The sequence below is a fragment of the Acomys minous genome, assembly GCF_964271855.1.
Source record: "Acomys minous genome assembly, chromosome: 8".
Classification (NCBI taxonomy): Eukaryota; Metazoa; Chordata; class Mammalia; order Rodentia; family Muridae; genus Acomys; species Acomys minous.
The window spans coordinates 96,351,193-96,375,622 of record NC_140489.1 but is presented as its reverse complement, the minus strand read 5'-3'; the positions used below and the strand labels follow the sequence as shown (position 1 = coordinate 96,375,622).

General features: G+C 43.4%; 1 long non-coding RNA gene across 2 annotated transcripts in view; it reads left to right on the top strand.

The window, feature by feature from the left end:
- Positions 1 to 824: 824 nt before the first annotated feature.
- LOC311603152 overlaps positions 825 to 24,430 on the top strand; it is a 108,406-nt gene continuing 84,800 nt past the window's right edge. The window contains exon 1 of one of the 2 annotated variants that reach the window (XR_014780973.1): positions 825 to 940. This is a non-coding gene — a long non-coding RNA (uncharacterized lncRNA). Of the gene's footprint in view, positions 941 to 17,296; positions 17,308 to 24,430 lie in introns of those variants that run through there. The other variant, XR_014780974.1, reaches the window with a different exon arrangement.

The window sequence follows — 24,430 nt, the reverse complement described above, 5'->3', positions numbered from 1 at the left end:
ACCATCCCACGAAGACCCCACTTTTCAACACTGCTGCTTTGGGGACTCAGTTTCCTACACACAAATGTTTGCGGATGCATGCAAACCAGAGCAGTGTGTAGGGACAGCCTATCTTCGTACACATTTTACTCATGGCAATTGCAGCTAGAAGTGGGATACTGGGCCTGAGATTCATGCTTGGACTCTCTGTGTAACTAGAGGGCTGAACTTACAGTTTCACAATGCCTAGGGTACCTGCTTGGGAGAAGCCTGCATTACTGGTTGTGCATCCTTGAGAAAAGTCCTAGAACCCCTGTTTCCCTGGAACACTGAGATGACAGAGCAGAGTGAGTCAGAGACCCCTTGCAAGATGAGCAGGGAACAGCAGAGTGGGTCTCATGCTTGGCAAAGAAGCTGCTGGCCGAGGGGACAAGATGGCTTCAGCATCCAGGGCCTGTACTCTTGGCAGAGCTTCAGTGGACAGCCCCAGGCCCTGCCTCCTCGCTTCTCTCCCTTTCTCCATCTAGGCTCTCCCCTTGGGGGGATGTTTTGTGGTGTTGATCATTACATTGGTCAGAAAAGGTTCAATTAACAGTTAGTGTAGTTTGAGAAGGCATTTGTTTCCTTGCTGAGGGAGAAGGGGTAAGGGGGCAGGTGCTCTTCTCTATCAGATCACTCAGTGATGGAGGCTCCATGATGTCAGAGCCATGCCATCTGGACCACCCTGCCTGTTTTGATGTCACAGTAAGAGAAGAGAACAAAGGTGGGATCCAAGTGCCCTTTAACGCTGTGACTTGGGAGTGACACATATCACTTCTGTTGCTGCCCACAGTTGGGGCCAGTTCTATGGACCCATCTAACTAGAAGGGTCCCAGTGGCGTTTCCTGTTCTAAGAAAGAAGAGAAGCCACAGATGTTGGTGAGTATAGAACGCTCTATGGATGGACCACAGATATTTAAAGGTGAGTAAATGGAGAAAGCTCACACACTTTCAGGAAGGCAGAGAGGTGCCTAGTTTTGACTTTTGAGTATTCCAGTGTTTACTTGAGAACCACTGAAGGCAACGCCACCAGTCAAATCCCAAAGTTCCCTTCAGGCAGGGAAGAACTCTTTTTAATCTCCTGCACCTGGCCTAGAGCCAATGAACCAGACCTTCCCAGGGTAGGTAGGAGACCTGCCGGAGTGGAGTGCAGCCTTGATTGGTAGACAAGGTTGGAGCTTAGTGCAGTGATGGCTGCCTTTGAGTTTGGTAAAGGTAAAAATAACTGCAATCAGTGTGGATTTGACGCATGACGCCTTTGTTGTGGGTAACATTACATTTGTTTTTATGAGTTGGGTCTATCTCAGTCCGCAGGCATCCAGAATGTTCCCTCACTCTGTCTTCTCTATTCCTACTGTGTTGTTTCTCTCTTCTGAGGAGATAGACAGGGAGGAGCCGGAGAAAACCAGTGATGCCCACCTTCCTCCATTTCTTCTTGCCTAGATCACGTGGTTGATTCTGAAATGGGAAAGCCACTGTCACTCACAAGACTGTGACACTCAGTGCCCATGAAACAGCAGCAGGGACATTGTCCCTCTCTCTTATCTCAAGGGCAGGTGCTTTCCTGCTCTTCCCAGTTTCTGAAGCTCTGCCTTCTGGCCTCAAGCCTCTGGAATTGTGGGTCACTTGCTTGGGGGTGCCTGCCTGCCTGTCTCTTTGCTGACAAGTCACCGGCCATCAGTTTCAGTGCAGCCAGCGAATCTGCGAGTGACCTCATCTTGTCCACATTTACATGGCCAAAGCCCATCGCAGACAAAACACCAATAAAAGCCCAGGCCTGGGAAATAGGGCCGCAGATCAAGGAACTAGGGTTGTTCTCATGGTCCAAAATTTGTGAGGTTTTTTCCTTCTTTTTTTTCTGTCTGGCAAAGGAGAAAATGAAATAAGTTTAAAAACAATGCAGAGTACATATTTGATGGCTGCAGAATATGTACAGCCATCAGCTGCTTCCAACAAATTATTCATCATCTATTTGAGTACTAGCTAGACGCTGACACCAGGTCTCCTCAGAGTGACTCACCCCACCTGGGGCTCTCTGCCTGGAGCCTCTGAAGGATTCCATACCTGAACCAGGTGACTGTCCCAAGGATGACCCACTTCTGTGCTCACTGATCAGCTCTGAAAACGGGACACTGCCAAGCTTGCTTGTTGGGCTTTGATGATCAATTCTTCCTGGGAATAACCTAGCATAAGTACTACCTACCCATGTTCCAGGCACCCTGGCAAATCTCAACTGTATGGTTTCATCCATGGAAGAATCCTGTGCTGTTGCATTTTCAAGGTACATAGTCTGGAAATACTTGTCCTGTATTTTGGCCCTATTCCTTATATATTCACTTTCAGTCTTCCTGAGCAGCATTTTTTATCTTCCTGGGTTCCTGAATACAGGATAAACTGGTGAAAAGCATCCCCACTGGGCAGTCAGCAGTCTGGTACCCATCTGTCCTATGATTCCTGCTGCTTCCCTTCTCTCCTTAGCTCCTGCCTTCATTTTTCCTCTTTGCAAACAGTATCTGAGAATTTCCAGGAGGCACTTCCTTTTCACACAACACTCCATCTACAAAAGGGTAAACTTAACTAAACTTAAGTTTTTCCCATTTATTTTTGTTTTATTTTCCATTTATTATTATTGACTATTTAACCTATTGAAAATAGATTCCCTTCTTGTACAATATATCCTGGTTGTATTTTCCTCTTTCTATTCTTCCCAGTTCCTTCCCATCCTATTTCCTCCCTAGATCCACTCCCTTTCTGTCTCTGATTAGAAAAGATCAAATTTCTAAGAAATAGCAACTAAATACGACAGAATAAAATGTAACGTGATAAAGTAAAAGCCATCATTATAAGAATTGTAGAAGATGGGGGTCTTAGTTCCATTTTCTGTTGCTATCACAAAGTACCATGGCAAAAGCACCTTGAAGGAGAGAGGGTTTATTTGCCTCATGATTTTAGTCCATTGCTGTGGAGGAAGACAAATTACAAGAACTTGAGGCAGCTAGTCATACCATATCCACAGTCACTCATAGAGGGCAGAGAATGAAGGCATACATTCTTACTAATGCTCAGATCACTTTCTGAAATCCATATATAGTTTAGCATATTCTGCCTAGGGGATGGTGCCATCTATCGTGGTGGCTGGTTTGTCCAACATCAACTAACCTCATCAAGGTACTTCCCATCCCATGACGTGCCCATAGGCTACCCTGATCTGGACAATTTCTCGCTGAGACTCTCTTTACATTGTGTGAAGTTGAACATACAAAGTAGCTAGCCATCCCAGGTAGGTCAGGGAGAATATTACTAATGCCTTGTCTACTTGACTTCATTTTCTACTTAGCCAGTACTTCTTAAAGGACTCTGTGCTCTCTAACAAGCATAGTCTAAAAAACAAAAACAAAAACAAAAACAAAAACAAAAAAACACCGAGGAAGCTTAGACAGAGTCTTCTTCATGGGAATATCCTCTTTCTCTTGTCCAATTCAAAACGTTGTTTGTTGATCACTTGGCCTCTTGCATTCCCTGGGACTTTCCTTGACAACCACTTGGTTTATTTAGCCATTCCCAGGCCATACCTTCTTTGGGTCATCATTCTACTCACCTGAGGTAACCATGGGAATCAGGAAGGGCCCTGGTTCTCAATGATCTCATGGCAAAACCACGTCATCGATGATGAGTTGGTTAGCACTTCTGCCTCTCTGCAGAGATCTCCAAGGCTCCACTGCAGGAATGGCTAGCCAGGGGAGATGGAAGCTGGGCAAGGAGGAGACGGCAGCAGGTGGTATCTGGCAAGGCATGGTAGTTCTCTTTGAGTTCTAGGCTCACCAGGCAGTGGCCATTGTCTGACTGGTTCATAGAAATATATTAATAGGCATTTGTAGAGATAATTGAAGGGTTGGGGAAAGTGGGAAAAGCAGACGCTTATCTAATGGAAGACCATTGCCAAATGGCAGCAATATGCAAATCCTGCCTATTGATGATATTGTTTTGGTGCACTTGGTTTCTGCTACCCAGGGGTGGTTGGTATGGTGATCTGGAAAGGGCTCACACTAGAATGTCCTTCTGTGCCCTCTTCATTCTTTGACCTTATCATGCACCTCTCTCCAACGCAGGCATAGAGGCCTCGGACCGTAGAGAAGAAAGACGCCCCACTTTTGTTCTGATGGGTTTCCCAGCAAAACAACTTCCTTTGTTTCAGGAAAGCTACCTTCTTCCTGCCCAATGAGCCTGCTGGGGATCAGTCTGGGGAAATCTCTGCTGTTAATGGTGTGGAGACTGATCGGACAGAGATGTGTGCATCCTGGGAGGCCCAGCCCAGAATGCTTCACTTGCAAGGCACCAATTGCAGGTGGCCCCCTGCGGGTGGCCTAGTTTCCTCAGTGGGTCAGTGCTGTGGAGCCTGCCTTGTGGGGTTCACTGTGACAATGAGTCTCCATTTCTGGGTTGGGGAGGGAGATCAGGTATTTTTAGCCTGACTTTTCTTGGATGGAGAGTTGCAGCTAAGTTTGTTTGCTTTTTTTGTTTTTGTTTTTGAGGATGGGAAATGGATGAAATTCACACTCAGCCCAAAGAAAAGACCCCATAAAAACACCATGGCTCTTATGGTGTAGTATGACAGGTTATCTGCTTAATGCCTTTCACCCTTGGTAGGGACTCTGGTGGACTTGCAAAAATTTGGGTCTTGAAAGGACCTAGAAACCACTCCTTTTTATCCTTCTCCTCCAGAGGCGGTGGGATCTCTGTCAGATGCCCATTTACTGCTAGGCTCAGACTTTTGAGCTAGCCAGCTATGAGCTCAGAAACATCTCATAACTTGAAATGTGGTGTAGATATGGTATTATAATACTCCTAGGGCCTCTTGAGAGCTCGTCCTGTCCCAGGTCCTGACTGCCCAGGGGGATCATTTTAGGCTCTACAAATGGCCGAGTCCCTTTCTAGTCCCCCTACCCTCAGCCATACCTGGTGTTCCATGATGTTGTGAAATGAGTTACCCCTGACCCCTTCTCAGGGAAGGACACCATGGATATTAAAGAGGGGTCTCCCATTGCTGTTGCGGTCTTGACAGGGTCAGTGTCTTCTGGGGGAGGATCAAATAGGTTTAGGTTTCTACTGCAATTATGAATCTCCATGCAGTGCCTGGAATTCTTCCATAGGGGCCATAGGTCCCCTGCAACACACTGCCAGCCTCTGGAATGACCATTCATTTGAATAAGCAACCAGGCAATGGGTCTAAAAGTGTACTGAGTGATAGAAGAAGGTAGGAGGGAAAGGGGGCAGGATAGGCATTTATTAAGTTTACTATTCATGCTGGATTCTATTATGTGGTATCTCATTTGATTCTCATTTAACTATATGGGCCATAGAATCTTTATTTTACCAGTTAGGTTTCTAGTTCTGGAGAAGTCTCTGAAGCCTTCTGGAGCAGTGAACTTTGGGCTGAGCTCTGTTCTTTGTTGCTGGATGAGCCAAACATGCATTGGACAGGTCTTCTGCTCTCTGGTCCTTCATTTCTCACTTGAAAAAAAAAAACAGTACTGGACTCCATGCCTCTTTGAGCATTCTCCTGAGACTCCCCCTGAGGTGTTTCCATGAGTGACTATAGCAAGGAGATGGTCAGGAAGCAGTGAGTCCCTCCCTCCTTTGTGGACAACAGCATATTCTAGAATTTACTGGCTTGTGTGTGTGGGCACAATGACTGGGCTTGGCTTTCTGTGCTTTCATTATTGGCATGTTTTCCATTAAGAAATACACTCCATCTTCCCTTTTGATATGGCACCCCCTCTTCCAGAGTGAGGTTTCTTTCAGGGATGTCCAAAGGGGTTACCCTTCAGGGCTCACACTGGGTCTCCCGGGCTTACAGTGTGGGGCATAGACACAACCCTAGAGATCCCCAAGTACCATCTTCATCATCCCCATTACATCCCAGGATAGTCACTAAATGGACTGGGAGTGTGCTGGGTTGGGCATCTGTGGCAAGATGCTCCCATCCAGAACAGAAGGCTCATTGCTCTACTCAGAAGATAGACAATGGCGTCTGATAGACTGATGGGCAAAGGCATTATTCTGAGGACATCTTGGTGCTGCACTCCTGACTTCTGTCTTTGTCTTTCTAAAAATGCCACCTATTAGGAAGGGACTGTCAACTATTTGGCCCCAGCTCTACTTTTGCTTCACAGAGTTAATCCTTCATTCAAGCATAAATAAATGTTTTTAATGATAATAAATCCTGTGTGTGTGTGTGTGTGTGTGTGTGTGTGTGTGTGTGTGTGTGTATGTGTGTGTAAGTAACACCCTTAAACAGGCTGTCCATATTGTCATCTATACCTTTGGTTACATACATGTGCCCATCATTTCTGAGGCAAATGTGAGGATTCCATTTGGATTTTGACTGAAAATGTTATATGTCACCACAGCTGTCATGTGTGATCCATAGGAGATGGTACCAAGCACAATGAGCTCTGTAGAGATGGTGGGGGCGGGGGAGGGGTGAAGGGGGACATGCTGCCGCTTTAGGATGTCTGTGGGGGAGGGGTGATGATGCTCCAGGACGTCTCTCCTGGCCTCTAGCCAGCCCAGAATGGAAGGGAAAGGCCTTTGGAAAGGCTCTCACCCGTTGGCGATCCAATATGTCTAAAGGGGCACCGTTTGATGAATGTTTAGTAAATCAAGACCATGTGGCCAGCCCCCGCCCACCTCCCTTGAGAAGCTCCGACTTTAAGCAATTGGAGGGTGGGAAGCACTGTTGGCAATCAGCCCTGAAGCATCCCTGACTTCTCTCCCCTCCTTGCTTTTCATCCCTCACATCAGAGGAAGGCAGACAGTTCAATTTTAACTGACTCCCAGGCAAGAACATCTCTTCCCATTACCTGGAAGTAGAGTTACCACTGCAGCGATAGAAGGAAAAGTTATTTTCATGAGGATTGGGGCATAAGTCAGGGAAGAAAAGATCATATTTAAAAAATAGTTTTACCTTTATTTATTTAGTGTAAGTGTGTGTGTGTGTGTGTGTGTGTGTGTGTGTGTGTGTGTGTGTATGTTTGTGTGTATGTACTCATAGGAATTGGTTCATTTCTTCTGCTGTGTGGGTTCTGGGGATCGAACTCAGGTCTTCGGGCTTGGTAGCAAGTGCTGTTACCCATGGAGCCATCTTTCTAGCCCCCAGGAGCATCTTCTATGCTTGCAGTGGCTCAGATGATGTGGATCTTTCAATGAGGTTCTAAAGCCTAGACAAGCTGGAGACAAGTTCAGCTTGTGCCTACCCTGATGGGTAGGCTCCTGAGCCCAAGTCACCTGCTCCCTACAAGAGATTCCCTTTACTGAACACTCTACTAGCTCAATCCACCAGGCTAGGCTGCTGAGGCCAGGTCGCCTGCTCCCCACAAAGGATTCCCTTTACCAAACGCTCTGAGATGTGACCCAATGCTGGGTTAAGTTTAGCTGAAAGAACACGAATCTTAAGGAATAAGAGGAAAACCAGACTATAGAACTAACCAAGGGGACTCTGGGAGTGGGATAAATAGGTCTTTTTTGTTTTGTTTTTAGACAGGGCCTCTATATTTAGCTGAAGATGTCCTGAAAGATGTCCAGGTTGGCCTTGAATTCACAGAGATCCTCCTGCCTCTGCCTCCAGAGTACCTGGATTAAAGCTGTGTGCCACCATACCCATAATTTTGATTGTTAATTGGTGAAAGAAAGCACAGGGCGCTGTGAGAGGAACACACTCATTAAAACACGGAGGCGCTATAGAGTCTGGGCTCTCCAGGCTTGAGTGTGTATGAGTATGAAAGCATAGGACTCAGACCTGGGGTACCACATTCTAACCACATAGTGTGACTGTTTCCTTCATTGAGGAGGAAGGCTGCAGCGGTATAGGGGCCCTGTTCAATGCCAGCTCACATCACAGAGGAGCTTGGACTCCAGTGCTAATGTGGGCCTAATCTGTTAACACAGATTTTGCCTTTGCATAATTATCTGGGAGTACAGTCACGCTTGATAGTGAAAACCTGGCATCATGAACTTAGAAACACCTTTGACTTTTTTTGCATTGTACCTAGTTCACTAACAAAGAAAGTGGACAAGCAGGGGGTGCACCCTAGGCTCTTGGGTTTGCGTTTGAACCCTACAATTTTCTTGCTACTGGCCACTGATGCACTTCTTTTCCTTCCCAGGCTGCACCTTCCCCATGCTTGCTTACCCATGCCGAACTCCTTTGATTTGTCTTTCCAGCTTGCTTTTACTTGTTTTTCTGAGGTCTGCTTTTTAAGGGTATGACTTCTCATCTGTGTCAGTCTAGTGGTCCTAGAGGAGACTGCCAATGATGCTCACTTTGCCCTACCCCTACGAGTATAATGAGGTCAATATACCTATTTGACTGCCATGGCCATAGTCATTTTTCAAAAAGGTGTTATAAAAAAGCACAATGAAAAATTTACCCTAGATAGCACTAATTGTCAACTTGGCAGCCTAGAATCATCCAAGAGGAGAAGCTATGAGGTCTGTGGTCACACCCTGTGAGGCCTTAATTATTACTAGGCGAAAGTACAGTGCACTGTGAGTGGCAGGTGCTGCTGGCCTGTGTAAAAAAGCTAGCAAGCATGAACCAGGGAGCAAGCTTGTGAGAAAGCCACCAGCAAGCAGTGTCCTCCACCGCTCTCCCTGCACTTCCTTGTCTGTGAGTGAGCTCTTTAGCCAGAGGTAAGGCTGCATGGAATCAATCCTGTCTTTGGGTTCCTGCCATGGGTTCCTGCCCTGCCTTCTTTCAATAAGGGACTGTTGACTTGGAAGTGCAAGCCAGACACATCTCTTTCCTCCCTAAATTGCTTTTGGTCACAGCGTTTTGTCACAGTAACATAAACTAATCGCCCAAGGCTCTAACCAACAGTGAATTCTTCCAAGGAATGATAGAGACTTGGAGGGGCACGGAGGCCCTGTGAGTCCTTGGTCAATGTGATCAGATGTCTGGTGCTGCCTGGTGACTAGAGCTACATTCACTCCTGACACTTTGTTCTCTGGTGGTTGGATCTCAGACTGCTTTAGCTTAAGCAGAGAAGGACCAATCACGCTTCTCTGAGAAGACAGTTTGAGACCCAGCATCTCCCTGCATGTCTGTATTCCGTATTAGTTACTTCTCTGCTGCTGTGATAAAATACCGTGAGCAAAGGCAACTGGAGGGAGAGAGGGATTATTTTGGCTTACAGTGAGAGGGAGAGTCCACCATGGTGTGGAGGCATAGCAACTGCGGCAGCAAGGAAAAGGTACACATCTTCAAATGCAAGGACAAAGCAGAGAACCAGAACCAGGCACAGCACATAAGGCTTTAAACTCTCAAAACCTGTCATAGACTGGAGCCTTTGTTAGGGACCTAAAAGGCTAATGTTCCCTTAGGTTTGAGTCTGGCAGAACATAGCTGCAGTCTCTTTCTTAGATGCCTTAGCCAATGTCTCATTGCATCATTGGTTTAGACTCAGCCTCATCTCTGTCTGTCTCCAAATGATAGTTTTCATTATAGTCAGGAGACCGAGACTACGGTGATGTAATTGGTTTAGACTTGCAATATAGGCTCCAGTCCTGAGTACTGAGTGAAGCCCCACCAGCACATGGGATCAAAGATAAGAGAGGTCCCAAATATCAGAAGGCCTAGTCAGTGCCTAGTGGCAGGTGCCACCAGTGTCTCTACTGCTGACCTTTAGTGTCCAATAGATTGCCTAGTGTCTGCAACTCAGGATTTTCTCATGTTTGCCAGCCATCATTAGATGGACACTATAATTGTGATGAGGTGATTAAAACTTGGCCCTATGTGAAAAACAATGGCCGCTAAAGAATGCCAAAGCCACTGCTAGTGGTGGGCACATAGGGAAACTAAAGTGGGTTAAGAAAATGAATGTTCTTCGAAGTTTTGGCTAACTTATGAGATGGGATGTCAAAATCAGCAGAGGCTGTGTCAATGGACTCTCCATGTGGTCACATGGAAATAAGATGAGGCATTTCCTAGGATGGTTGCCATGACTTCTCTAACTGGTTTAAAAGGGCTCAGTGGGAGAGAGCTAATAAAAAGTTAGAAATAAGCCCAGTGGTTACAAGAAAGCCAGCATCCAGTTACAAACAACCATGTTCTTAACTCGAGTCCACAAACAACTAAGAATGCATCTTCAGAGGAAACTGAGGGTCCACCCTTCCTCCTGACAGAGCAGCCTGGTTGTCACACAGAAATATAACGGACTGCTACTTTCCTATTCCCAGCACTCATTTTGCATTTCAGCATTCACCTGGAGGAGGAGATTCCTCCTTTCCAAGCCTTAGTTCTATGACCTAAGTTCTACGAACTTAGTTCTATGGTTCAGGTGGAGCTGGTAGCTGGTAGCTAGCTCCCATGACATCTACCTGTAAACCCCCAGAGTGAGCATATAATGAAGGAATGGTTGGCTTGCTTATTCAGTTTTGCTGGCTACAGGAGTTGGTTCAAGACAGGCAGACGGGCAAACAGGCAAGTGGAAGAATCAGAAACAATTTTGGGATTTCCACTGGAGACATTAGAGTGTTAGGCTGATAGACTGTTAACTAAGAGCCATTGGTAACTACATTGCTACTTCAGACAGTACCTGAGAGTGAGGACAGCACAGAATCCAGTAGATTCACTATGAATACAGCTCTGACCTCAACATTTGGGTACTTTAATGCAGGATTTTCCTGAATACAGACTTAGAATTCTGTATGGCTCCTCTTCTTTTACAACCTCCTCCTTCTTTTCTCTTCCTCTTTGTCCTTATTGTCTACCTTCTCCTCTCTGTGATGCTGAGAGGCTTCTGGAACATTTCACAAAGAAAATAATGCTACCATACGAGTGATCAAAATTCACTCTAGGTAGAGCTTGGAAAGAGTTGTTGTTAATGAAAAAAAATGACAGCTATTTAAATAATATTCTTGTAAAAGCTAGAAACAGGTTTTTGTTGTTGTTGTTGTTTTTTGTTTTTGCTGGGCCCTATAAAAGAACTGTTAAGAAAAATGTGGTCTGTGGTAGAAGATTAAAGATAAGTCCTGGAGTGTTATGATGGTTAATGTTAATCATCAACAGGACAGGGTCAGGAATCACGTAGGAAACAACCCCCTGGGCACACCTGTGAGGGATTACTTAGGCCTGTTAGGCCTCTGGGCATGCCTGTGGGTGGTTACCTTAATCAGGTTAACTGAAGGGAGAAGACATGCCCATTGTGGGTAGAACTATTCCCTTGTTGGTCCTGGACCTGTACAAGACAGGGAAAGCTGTCCTTCTGCTTTTTGACTGTGAATAGAATATGATATGACCAGCTGTTTCAAGCTCTGCCATCTTGGTTTCCTGGCACGATGGACTATGCCTTTGAACTGTGAGCCAGAGTTAGTATTTTCCCTATTAAGCTTCTTTTATCAGAGTATTTCATCACAGCACCATAAGAGACTAAGTCAGGTGTAGAAATTAGAACGATGGTCAGAGTGGAGAGCAGATGAAGACTGCTGTCAATCAGAGGGTCAAGGAAGTAGACCTGGCTAGCTTGTACTTGGAGATGTTGACGTCCCCTAAAAACCCTCATCGTTAGCCAGTTGTTGAAGTCTTTGAGGAATGAGAAGAATATCCAGGAGGTTGGTAGATGGCAGTGACAGATGGGAGTTAAAATGGGTCATATTGCTTTGAAGATATGTGTCGCACAGATCCAGGATTGACACAAATGAGGTGAAGTATGGATCTGAAGAGCAGATGAGGCCAAGGACGATGCCAACAAACACTTTCTGATCTCCTCAGCTTTGTCTTCAGAAGGCGGCAGGTGGAGCACTGTTCTCAGGACTGGGGAAGCACGTTCTTTATGACTGTTCCAAGATGATCAAGGCCCTGGGACTAGACACACTCTTTGGATAGCAAGTCTCGCCAAGTGTGGTCAGCCCTTTGAGCATTTGCCATGGATACACTGTTCCCAGCACCTGCCTGACATCTCTTCTGTGCTTGAGCCAATAGCCAGGCCCCCAGAAGTCTCTGCATAATGTTACTACATGTTTGATGTCCCTGAAAAAAAAAGAGGGAACACATAATCATGATTTAAAAATAAACAGCAGAAGACAAAGTATTTTGGTTCTTGGCTCTGCCCACTGCTGGTGAGGTCATCTTTTCGAGTGGGCTCTGGCCACGGTGCACTTGGAGGCCATTGGGGTTTGGCAGTCATCGGGCTTGGTCTGCAGAGAGCTGGGCCGGCTCACAGATGACAACCTCCATTTGCTACAGTCATGATAAGCCTAGGACAAGACCTTGGGCTGGCAGTGCCCTGCTCTGGGCTTTCCCCTGGCTGTCCTGACTGCTTCTGTCATCCTGTCCCTTTGGCCGTTTTGGAAGAGTAGAGAGTAACCCTGCCACCAACCAGGGAGACATGTCAATGGTTTTGCCATTGAACACAGGCCCAACCTATTCCAGGTGCTTGGCGGCCATAAGGCTTATTCAAACAAATGGAAGATGGCAGAGGGCCAAATCTCCATGCTAAAACTAAGCCTGCAGAGGCCTGTGGATATATATCACCTTTCAAAGACAGAGGCTTTGGGGGGGGGGTTGGTTATTGTACAAGTGGCTTCGATCGTGGATCAGTGAGAGCTTTTGGGTCAAATGGAAGAGGCTGAGAAGGGGAAAAGTATAGACACCAGAGATTCAGGGTCACCGGAAGACATCTAATCAATGTTTGATTGTCCTGTGAGTTTAGCTCATTGTTCATGGAGGAAGGCTGCATTATACACAGGCTATGCAGGAGTACATGGGCCTGATTTAATAATATTCAACTGCTTAATCACAAGAAATCCGCTATAGATTACTGAAATGCAATTTTTATTTAATAAAAGTACAAAGTGTCTGCCTTGTGAAAATACTATTAAAATTTAAAGCCAAATGACAAGCTTGGAATGATCTCTGGAACATTAGTGACAGAATTAAAATGCCCAAATACATAAATCCTTTGTAAGATAAAAGTACAGAGAAAGGATCTTGAAATGTATCAATGGTAAAGAGCACTTGCTGTTCTTGCAGAGGACCCAGGTTCAATTCCCAGCACCCACATGGTGGCTCGCAACTACCTGTAACCCTGGTTCAAGAGAATTCTATAGCCTCTTTTGGCCTCAGTGGATAATGCATGCATGTGATACATACATGTATGCAGACAACACAGCCATACACATAAAATTAAAATAAAGAAATATTTTTAGGAGAGGAGAGAAAACCAACCCCATATAGATTATTGGACAAATCAATTAAATAAGTAATTTTCAGAAAGAAAACAAGAGAAAGCCAAAGTGGCCATAAACAGTCACTAATTAAGAGTGATGCTAATTGAAAAGTGAAGAGTCATGTTTTATCTATTGGTGAAGGGGCGAAGGAAAGTAACTGTTATTAGTAAGGTCTTGAGAGAAATTCTTGGTTAATAAATTGGTGAGAGCTGTTTGTGGGAAATCCGACCTGCATATAAAATGCCACAGGCTTTGGCCTGCCAATTCTGCTCTTACAAAGTCATCCTGAGAAGGAAACTGTTCAGTGCATAATGTTGGATGCTAACTCTTGCTAATTGAAAAGCTGTAAGAAACCCTTGTAATGCTCCTTACTAACATATTGGCTCAGTAATTTATGTATCAGACTATAACGGAAAACTAGGGGATCATTAAAGATGATAAAATACATGATATTCTTTTGAAAATCCCAGACAAATCCACCTAGACCCGGTGACTGCTCTTTTCCAGTTTCATCTTGTCCCACTGTGGGCTATCCCCAGCTCAGGAGGCTTTCTGGATGGTGTGTCCAGCCAAGTAGCAATGCAAGGAGATAAACTCTAGAGCAGTGGTTCTCAACCTTCCTGATGCTGCGACCCTTTAACACAGTTCCTCATGTTGTACTGACCCCCAACCATGAAAATATTTTGTTGCTACATCATAACTGTAATTTTGCCACTGTTATGACTTGTAGTGCAAATATCTGATATGCAGGATATTGGGGAAGTGACCCCCAAAGAGGTCATGACTCACAAGTTGAGAACCACTTCCTTACAGCGTGTTCTCATAGACTCAGTGAGACTAGAGCCTGGGAAATGAGAAGGCTTGACCTCACGGTGTGGCTCTGGCTGCCTCCTAGGGGAGCTAGCACTTAAGTGCTCATTCCGTATTTTCTCTCCTGGTGAATTTGGAAATTGAGTTATACTGGTTAGTGTTTGTTCAATGGCCCAAATGGAGTCACTTGGCAAGAAGAATCTCAACTGAGAAAACACCTCCATCACATTGGCCTGTAGGGAAGTCTGTAGGGGCATTTTCTTGATTAAAGATTCATGTGGTTAGGCTTAGCCCGCTGTGAGCAGTGGCACCGGTGGGCAGATGGGCCTGGGCTGTATAAGAAAGCAGGCTGAATACTACCCAGCTATTAAAAACAAGGAATTCCAGAAATTTGTGGCCAAATGGACTGAACTAGAAATGATCATAATGAGTGAGTTAACTCAGAAGCAGAAAGAGTCAAATGGTATATACTCACTTATCTCTGGACACTAGCCCATGGGGCATGTCCCATGAAAGTCTTCACTTACGAGGAAAGTGGGACAGAGGGGAGGACATTCTATTGGGACTTTAGGTGAGAGAAGCATGGGAGAATGGAGAAATAGAAGGATCCAGAGCGCCCTAGAAACCTACAAGAAGAACACTATGACGGGCATATCTGGGCCCAGGGGTCCTGCTCAAACTATGGCACCAGCAAGGACAATCTGTGTAGTAAACTTTGAACCCCTACTTATACCCAGCCAATGAACAGGACATTCTCCACAGTTGAGTGGAGAGTGGGGACTGACTTTCACACAAACTCTGGTGCCCCATTTTTGACCACATCCCCTTGATGGGGAGGCCTGGTGGCACTCAGAGGAAGGATAGCAAGTTACCAAGAAGAGACTTGATACCCTATGAGCATATACAGGGGGAGGAGGTCCCCCTCAGTCACAGACATAGGGGAGGGGAGTAGGGGAAAAACAGGAGGGAGGGAGGAATGGGAGGATACAAGGGATGGGCTAACAATTGAGATGTAATATGAATAAATTAATAAAATGTTAAAAAAAAAGAAAGAAAGCAGGCTGAGCAAGCCACGGGGAACGACCTTGTTCCTCCATGGCCTTTGCTTTGGTTCCTGCCTCCAGTTTGGCCAGTTGATGGCAAAAGAAGAGGCACTAGGATGTCAGCTGTGGGGTAGTCCAACTCTGTTGCAGGAGCACTGAGTTCACAGGACTGAGTTGCTCTCCCTCGCTTAAAATTCTGGCTGCACACAGGTTAGGCAAAGGGCCTTGGTAAGTCACTTTCCTTTCTGTAGCCAGGTGTTGTCACCTGTGAAGTGTGGGGAGCACAGTCACTAGCTCTTTCTTGACCGAATGAGCTCATACACAAAATCCTCCCATGCCCTGATTTGCCTGGGACGGTTACGGTTTTTGCCCATGGTTTATCATAATTAATGACACCTTTCAGTCTCAGACAAAGGCCACGTTTGGACACTAAATGACATGATTACTCTGTTCACAGGGTACCCACCACCTTCTGACTGCTGTGAATCACTCCTGGGATTTAAAGAGGCACAAACCCAAGCCCACATTCTTTTTTATTTTTAAATTTTTTATACTTTTATTTTATTACACATGTATAAAATAAACTACATACAGCAGGGACAACCATGTGACAATCATGAGAATAATGAGTTCTATACATGTTACATTCATAGGGACTTGGCCATCTGCATTCGTCTCGTTTGAAGTGTCTTTCCTGTCTTGTTGGGTCTAAATTTCCGAATGAGATTCAATATCTATCCTATCTCAACTCTAATAGCTTAACTTCTTTATCTTGATCTAAAACGATCTTGTCCCCTAACCAACCAAGCTTGGTTGTAAAACTATACTATCTTGTCTTCAATGTCCCTCAGAGACTTGAGAAGGAATAAAACTTAAATTCCTGAGTGAACCAGCAGTGTGGGTTAGCAGCCAAGCCCACTTTCTATTGCTCTGTGTCATGAACAATATTTCAGGTCTGTTCATCTAGTTCACATTCTTGACATCTCTTTCTCTGAAAGCTGAGATCCCATCCATCTGCTCCCCCCCCCCCCCCCGCCCCAGGGTGTGTGTGTGAGACATCTCTGCTGTGATTTCAGAGCACAAAACACACTTTTTCCTAAGATACAACCTTCAGGTCCCAGTGTTTAGTGTGCCAAAGCTCCCGACTCCCCTTTCTACACTTACCCCCCAACCCCCACTCCAAGCAGGAGAGGAATCCTTTTAAAGCCCTCTAGAAATGGGGCTGGTTGAGGTGGCACAGGCCTTTAATCCCCAGCACCCAGGTGTCAAAGGCAGGCCGACTTCAGGGTTACGCAATGATAGCTGGTCTTAAAACAAAACAAAGCAAGCAACTGAACGAACAAACTGAAAACCAAATCCCTGTAGGTTGCAGCACCCTCTTTGAGATTCTGCTTTGCAGTAAAAATTTCAGTCTTGTGGAACTGGGGTACCTAGAATCTGACCCCTTTGCCACCATCTTTCTTGACCTCTGCACCTGCTGTTCCCATCGCATTGACTTCTCTGTCCTCCTTGATGTATTATAATTACTCTTGCTAGATCCAGAAAGTATACCCATCCCATATATAATATGCCTTTTGATATTAATTTAGTCTTAAGCCTTGCACGGTTTTAAAGTTTTCATTGCTATGATTTGCAATATTGTTGTATCTGTTCACATTTCTGATATAATTGCAAGAGAAATTGTTGCCTCATTTTCTGTTTGATACTTGTGTATGGAAATACAATTGGTAGCACCTGTTGACTTTGTATCTACTGGCCTAATTATAAACTTCTTAGCTCATTACTTGTTACTTCAAGTCCTTTTCTTGTCCAAGTTTTGACAACTAAGTAATCATGCCATCAGTGAAAGGATACATCCTACCTCTGTCCTGGCTTTTTTTTTTTTTTTTTTAAATTTCAGCTTGACACAAGCTAAAGTAATCTGTGAAGAGAGAAATTCAAGAAAATGCCTCCATAAGATTGAGCTGTAAGCAGGCCTGTAGGGAATTTTCTTAATTACTGATTGATGGGGGAGGGCCCAGCCCATTGTGGGCAGGGATATCCCTGGGCAGGTGGTCCTGGGTTCTATAAGAAAGCAGCGGAGCAAGCTAAGAGGAGCAAGCCAGTACGCACTCCTTCATGGCCTCTGCAGCAACTCCTCCTTCCAGGTTTCATCCTTGTTCGAGTTCCTGTCCTGACTTCCTTCAGTGATGGACTACCATGTGGAAGTGTAAGCCAAAGAAACCTTTCTTCTCCAACTTGCTTTTGGTCATGGCGTTTCGTCATAGCAATAGTGACCCTGTCTAGGATAGAAGTTTGTATCAGGACTGTGGGATACTGCTGTGACAGACCTGACCATGGGTTGGGGAGGAAATGTGGAAGGGCTGTGGAACTTTGTGCTAGAAAAGCTATTGAGTGTTGAGAGCTCAGTGAGCTGTTCTGAAGAAGCTTAGAAGATACGAATGCTGAGAGCGATGCAGACGATGGAGGCCTACCTTGTGAAGTTTTAGAGGGAAGCAAGAAGTCTAGCAGCAGGCCATATGTGTGAGGAATCTGTGGTGTCTGGTCAGCTGCGGGTGAGGAATGAGCTGTGATTAACAAGAGACCAGAACCACTAAAACAAAATATTTGTTTTTCTGGGACAATGGTTGCTGGTCAGTTGGGGCTGAAGAATCAGCTGTGATTACCAGCATCACTGAGGTGAAAATGTCTGGCAAGTGTTTCCTAGCATTAACACACAGAGGCTGTGTTCTGGAGATGGCCACTGGTGTACCTTGTGCTGGCAGCTGAACTTGGTAGTGTAGCAGTCACCCAGAAGGTTTTGAAGACACGAAGGGGTCATGGAGGACAGATAGTGTTTGGCACTGTGAGAGGCCAGGAGAGGCCATTGGTGAAGGTGCGGCCAGAGTAGTAGTTGGAGGCCCAGGACTGAAGGGATTATGCAGAGAAGTTGAGGCTTAGCACCCTGAGGAGAATCCAGTATAGTGTAGTGGTGAAAGTGCAGCCCAGTTACAGCAAGTGACCCTGTGGCCATATTGAAGTTAGAAAGCTTAATTTATTTTTGATTTTATAGGAGCCCACAGTTGACTTTAAACTTAATGCACACGTGTGCATGCATACAACCACCATGCCCCCACAGACACACAGACACACTCACTCACTCACTCACTCACTCACTCACTCTCCTGGGAACACACAGAGATATTATAATTTGGATTTTAAAGACTGAATTTTTTTGGGGGTTTTCAAGACAGGGTTTCTCTGTGTAGCCCTGGCTGTTCTGGACTCACTTTGTAGACCAGGCTGGCCTCGAACTCACAGTGGTCCGCCTGCCTCTGCTTCCCGAGTGCTGGGATTAAAGGCATGAATCATCATGCCTGGCTCCCAAGACGGTAAGACTTGTAAGGCTGTGGTACTTTTTAAGTTTGTAAATGTTTTATATTATGATGTCTTTATTAATGTGTAATCTTGTGGATGAACGAGAAAAGGAAAGGTTGTAGCTTACTAGTGATACACTTGTGTGTCAAGTTGGCAAACGGCCAGCTGTAAAGTCATCTGAGAGGAGGGAGCTGCAATTGAAAAAATGCCTTTATAATGAAGCTGTGGAAGTCTATAGGGCGTTTTCTTAGTTTGTGATTAATGGGGGAGGGCCCAATCCATTGTGGGTGGGGCCATCTGTGGGCTGGTGGCCCTGGGTTCTATAAATAAGCAGGCTGAGCAAGCCAAGAGGAAAGCCAGTAAGCAGCACCCCTCAATGAGCTCCTGCCTTAAGGTTCCTGCCTTTTTTGAGTTCCTGTCCTGACTTCCATGATGGACTACAATGTGGAACTGTAAGTGAAATAAGCCCATTTCCCTGTAACTTGCTTTTGGTCATGGTGTTTCATCATAACAGTACTGACTCTGACGAAGACAGTTTCTTCCTCTCTAGTTTTTATGACTATGTCTGAGCTGGTGAGGAAGTGTGTGTGTGTGTGTGTGTGTGTGTGTGTGTGTGTGTGTGTGTAGGTAAGTGCAAGTGGAGTCAGATACTACAGGTTCTTGGATTCCCTGGAGCTAATGTTATATAGACAGTTGGGAGCCGCCTGATATGGGTTCTGGGTCCTCTGGAACAGTGGCAAGTACTCTTAACCATGGAGCCAGCTCTCTAGCCCCCAGAGGATTCCTCACACTACGTAACATAGAGATCCTGAAAGCAGAGACATGTTCAGAGTCTCACCATCAGGCACAGCGGCAACTGTAGGTTTGGTTCTTCGGCAGCCACCCTTGATCAGGATCATCAGATTTCCTCCTGTCCCTCCACTGTACATGTACATGGTGTGTGTGTGTGTGTGTGTGTGTGTGTGTGTGTGTGTGTGTGTGTGTGTGTGTGTTTAAAACCTCAAAGAGGGTTTGTATTTTGACAACTGCATTTCCTCATTTTTTGGTTATCATATGGGTTTTCATTCTCATTTTGTCTTTATGATGAATTTGATTTTCAAATAACTAATCAGTCTTATATTCCCATGTCATAATCCCATTTGCTCATGATGAATTATCCTTCTTATATATGGCTGGATTGTGTCTGGTAATACTTCACTTGTGTTCACAGAGAAACGTTTGTAATATTTTTCAGGGTTGGTGTATCTGAGCATGTTGGTTCCACTAAAGGACTTGTTAAATGATCCTTTTCTGAAAGGGTGTTCACATGATTGATGGGATTTATTGATACATATTGGATACAATGTAGCAGAGGAATCATTTGAGTTTGGAGCATTTCTTTCTGGGAGTGTTTTTGGTAACTATAATTTCTTTGATAAGTATAGGATAATCAAAGTTTTCTGTCTCACTCTGTATTGTTTTAATAAGTTGAGATTCTCAAAGGAATTGTCTATCTCATCTATATTGGCAAACTTGTAAAAATACCACCATACACAATATAAAGTTATTTCCCTATTGTAATTATGTTGTCTCTTTTCAGTTCTGATATAATTTGTTTTTTACTTATTTTCTTTAAGGGTGATAATTTTCTTTTTATTGTTCTCAAGGACAATATTAAGATACTTGGCAGTGCTTTTCTTACATGGTTGATTTCTATTCTTACTTTTGTTCTTACTATTTTCATTTGCTTTCAACTGAAATTAATCTTTTTGTAGCATAAGGTGGAACCTGTTCTATGAAGGATTCTATACCTTTCTAGTTTAGGCATATAAAGCTATGGAGATTCTCTTGAAAATTTGTTATTATTAGTTTATTTATCTATTAATGTTTTTTTCAAGGATTCTTTGAAGTGCTCTAAAATGGCTTGAGTGTAAAATATCCACTCTAAGTTCACATATTTGAAAATTTGTTCCCCTAGAGGTAGGCTGTTGTGGGAACTTTTGGGGTGACCAGTGGAGGTGAGTTGTGAGGTGGGCCTTTGAGGGCAATTGCTTGCCCCTGTCCTTCTGTTTTATGTTCAGTTAAGGTGTGAACACACATTGCCATAAGCTCTTCTGGCACACACAGGTCAATCTGGCTGCCACCTCTCTCCTGCTGTGATGGACTGTCCCTCCCGGAACTATGAGCCAGAATAAGCCTTACTTTCTAAAGCTGCCTCTCTCTGGCATGTGGCACAGCCATAAGAAAAGGAACACACACACACACACACACACACACACATACACACACACACACACATGCTGTTTCTTTTTCTTTTCTTATTTTTTCTTGAGACAGGTCTTACTCTGTTGGCCTGGAACATTACTATACAGTACAGAATGGCCTTAAATTCACAGCATTCCTTTTGCCTCAGCTTCCTAAATACCGAGGTCACAAACATGAGCCTAACCGATGCCTCCTTTTAACTACAAGTCATAAACATTTCATTCACTTCAAATATTCTCTGATTTTTACTTCAAGTTGTTTGAAATTTATTTAGTATTTGTTTTAGTTTCTAAGTATTTGGTTTTCTCTGTGGCTTTCATATTATTACCAATTCCTGACTTTTTGTGTGTGTGTGTTTGAGTAATACTGTCACACTACTTAAAAAATTTGAAATGTATGTAATCTTGCTCTGACATGGCATATAGGAAACACTCCATATGCATCTGAAAAGACTACATCCTCCGGAGCCTGGAGATCCTTTGGCCATGATTATGATAGCATCATTTGGAACTTTTGTATCTGTGTTGGATTTTGTTTTACTAGTTTTATTACTTAAACTCAGAGGGGTTGATACAGTTTTTAGCTTATCTGTATTATTTGTCTACTTTACATACATATATATACATATATACATACATGCATATGTTAATTTTGGACTTTTAGTTTTAAAACCTTGTTGTTCTCATTTAGGCTTGCTGTGTGGAGCCAAAATCATTACTTTCTTATCTCTGCCACATTCTAGGTCCAACCTCAGTGTAGACTTTCCAGCTCTCTTCTAATAAGTCATAATGCACAGATAGATGATCTGTCTCTCTTTCCTTTTACTCTCAAATTCTTTGTACTGATTCTTTTCTGTTTCAGAGTTTCATACATGTGTGATATATTTTCATTTTTATGTTCCATCTGCACACTTGCTGCTGAGATATAGGCTTTTCTTGTTTTGTGTTCATTCCAATCGTATTGGTCTTTTGATTTTTGAAATACGGTTTACATTGACTTATTTTGATGGGTATATCTGCATGCCTTTGGAGGTCGGAGGATGACTTCAAGGAAGTTGTCTTCTCCTTCTACTCTGTGGCTTCTGGAATCTAACTTGGGTTGTTTGCCATGGTGGCAAGTGTCTTTATCCACTTAGCCATCTCACCCGCCATAGAATGGCATTATATTAAAAATGTATTTATTTATTCTTTTTTGTGTATATGTATGTGCATATGTATAGGTACAGGTATACCACAGCACATGTGTGGAGGTCAGAGGACAATCTATGGGGACTGATTCTTTCCTTCCTCAGACTCCAACTCAAGTCATCGGGCTTGGTGACAAGTGCCTTTACCTGCTAAGCCATTTTGCTGGTCCTGTATTGGTCTTTTGATCATAAGAGCACATTCCCATTCATTGAGTTATTGATATAATCGCCATTTTTAGCCTCGCCATTTCCCCATTTTTTTTGTTTTGTTTTGTGTTTGTCACATCTGTTTTTATGTTCCTCCTTTTCTTGTCTTCTTTAATTTGGCTTAATAAAATCTTTTCTAGGATTGCATCTTTTCTGTCTATCAGATTGCTAGCTGTGTGTTTTTAATTTATGTCCGAGTGTTACCTGGGAGGCAGCAATGTGTATCATTTGCTTACTATGTCTGTCTTAGAATAGCTCTTGTGCAGCTTTCCAGACAGGGCATAAGTAGCATCTATCTTTCAGGAGTAGTGGGCAGGAAGTTCTCAAATCTCTCTCTCTCTCTCTCTCTCTCTCTCTCTCTCTCTCTCTCTCTCTCTCTTTGTTTTTTGGAGACATGATTTCTCTGTGTAGCTCTGGCTGCCCTGGAACTCACTCTGTAAACCAGACTGGTCTTGACCTCACAGAGATCCACCTGCCTCTGCCTCCCAAATACAGGGATTAACTATGTGCACCACCGCCGCCCAGCCTAGGCAGTCGTCTCTTAATGGCACCACAAAATGTGCCTGGACTCTGGTCTTGGACTATGTCTGGGAGATCCATCTGCTGTTCAGATGGTTATTCTGTGTATTAGCCTATGAAATGGACAGACAATATTGAGCTGTGCAAGTGATAAATTATTTGCAAGTATGCACTAAACATACAGGAAATAGAGGTTAAAAACTCCTGCAATGTAGGGCATATGAAAAAATGTGGCTACTTGCTCATGGGATGTTTATTTTTTGTGTCAATCTTTATTCTTAGGTAACACTTCTAAAAACCATAACATACTCTATCTATAGATAAGTTTAAAATGCATGTTTAATACAAAATTAAATATTATTTAGATTTTTGATCATTAAGAAAGCTAATGATTAATATGGAAGTTGGGGAAAGCCTTCATTAATCTCATGATAATGCAGAGTATAGGAGGCATAAGTCTGTGGAAAAAATCAGTATCTTAAAATATCTGTGGTTACCTAGACTCAGACAGACAAACATCAAGTGCTTTCTCTCTCATGTGTATAATCTAGATTCTATATATGTATATAGAAATGTTATTTTTCATATACAGCCTAGACTTAAACATAGACAACATGTACACACACACACACACACACACACACACACACACATGACAAAAGCAAAAACTTTTTTTTTTGCAGGGAGAAAGAGGACCAGCAGGGTTGGAAAGAGTGAGCAAGGAGGATGATGGGAGGATATAAGCATAGTAAAACTATATTCATGTATAAAGATGCCATAAAGAAACCTATTATTTTTGTAGGTTCCCTAAAAAAAATTAAAAAAAAATACACATTAAAAAAGTGGTTATTTTAAGTCCATGCCCAAAGATAACTAAGAATAATTGCATAAGGTAGATTTACACATTGCTTTATGACTCACTTACACCAAATGACTCTTTTTCTATGTTAATTTTGTTCATTTTCTGTTCCAAATTTTCCTGTGCATGGATAGGAAGGGAAGAGATAACAGTGAGCGTGTTGGCTCCTTCAGTCTAAAAATAACTTCTCAAATACTTACCAAGAGGCCAGAATTAAATTAGTGTCACGGACACTTCAGATAGATACACACTAAGATAATTTTAATATTAGTGTGACTTTTTATCCAGTTTAATCAAAGTAATCACAGCAATGCATTGGTAAGTTCATCCTGGAAAAGGTGAAACCACCATGACAAATGCAGTTGTAACTTGTTAGCAAACTGAACATTGAGAAAGCCGACCCCCCTTTTGATAATAAGAATATAAATTTTGGTAGAACACAATGTTATAGAACAAATAATTTTCCTACTAAATTAAGATGTTTATAGACTAGGAATGTACTTGGAGTTGGTTGGTTGAATGCATAATTAATAACTGTTCCCAAACATGCTGGGTTAAAAAAAAATCAATTGAATTGGAAGCTGTAGTAAAAATTAAGTAATTTTATATACCCGGAGACCAAACTACAAAAATTTGTGTCAAAAGTAATTTTGAATACAAAATAATACTTCACCATGGCTCTATACACTTTCTTTTGTTACTGTCATCAGTTAGACTTTTAGCGGTCTTCAGACCTTTAAAGAATGACTTTGTAAATCAAATGTTCTGAAAGGTTGTTGACCTTTTGTGTAAACAAATCCGCCCACTTTTGGATCTCTTTGTGTAAAAGCACCTGGAAATATTTAATCAGCATTAAGTGAACAGCTCAACCTAAGATGTTGGTTTTTGAGTCTTTTAGGGAGCAGTAGTTACGCAGAACGAAGCCTGTGAGCAGGGAGACTGAGATTTGTCTTAAAAAGG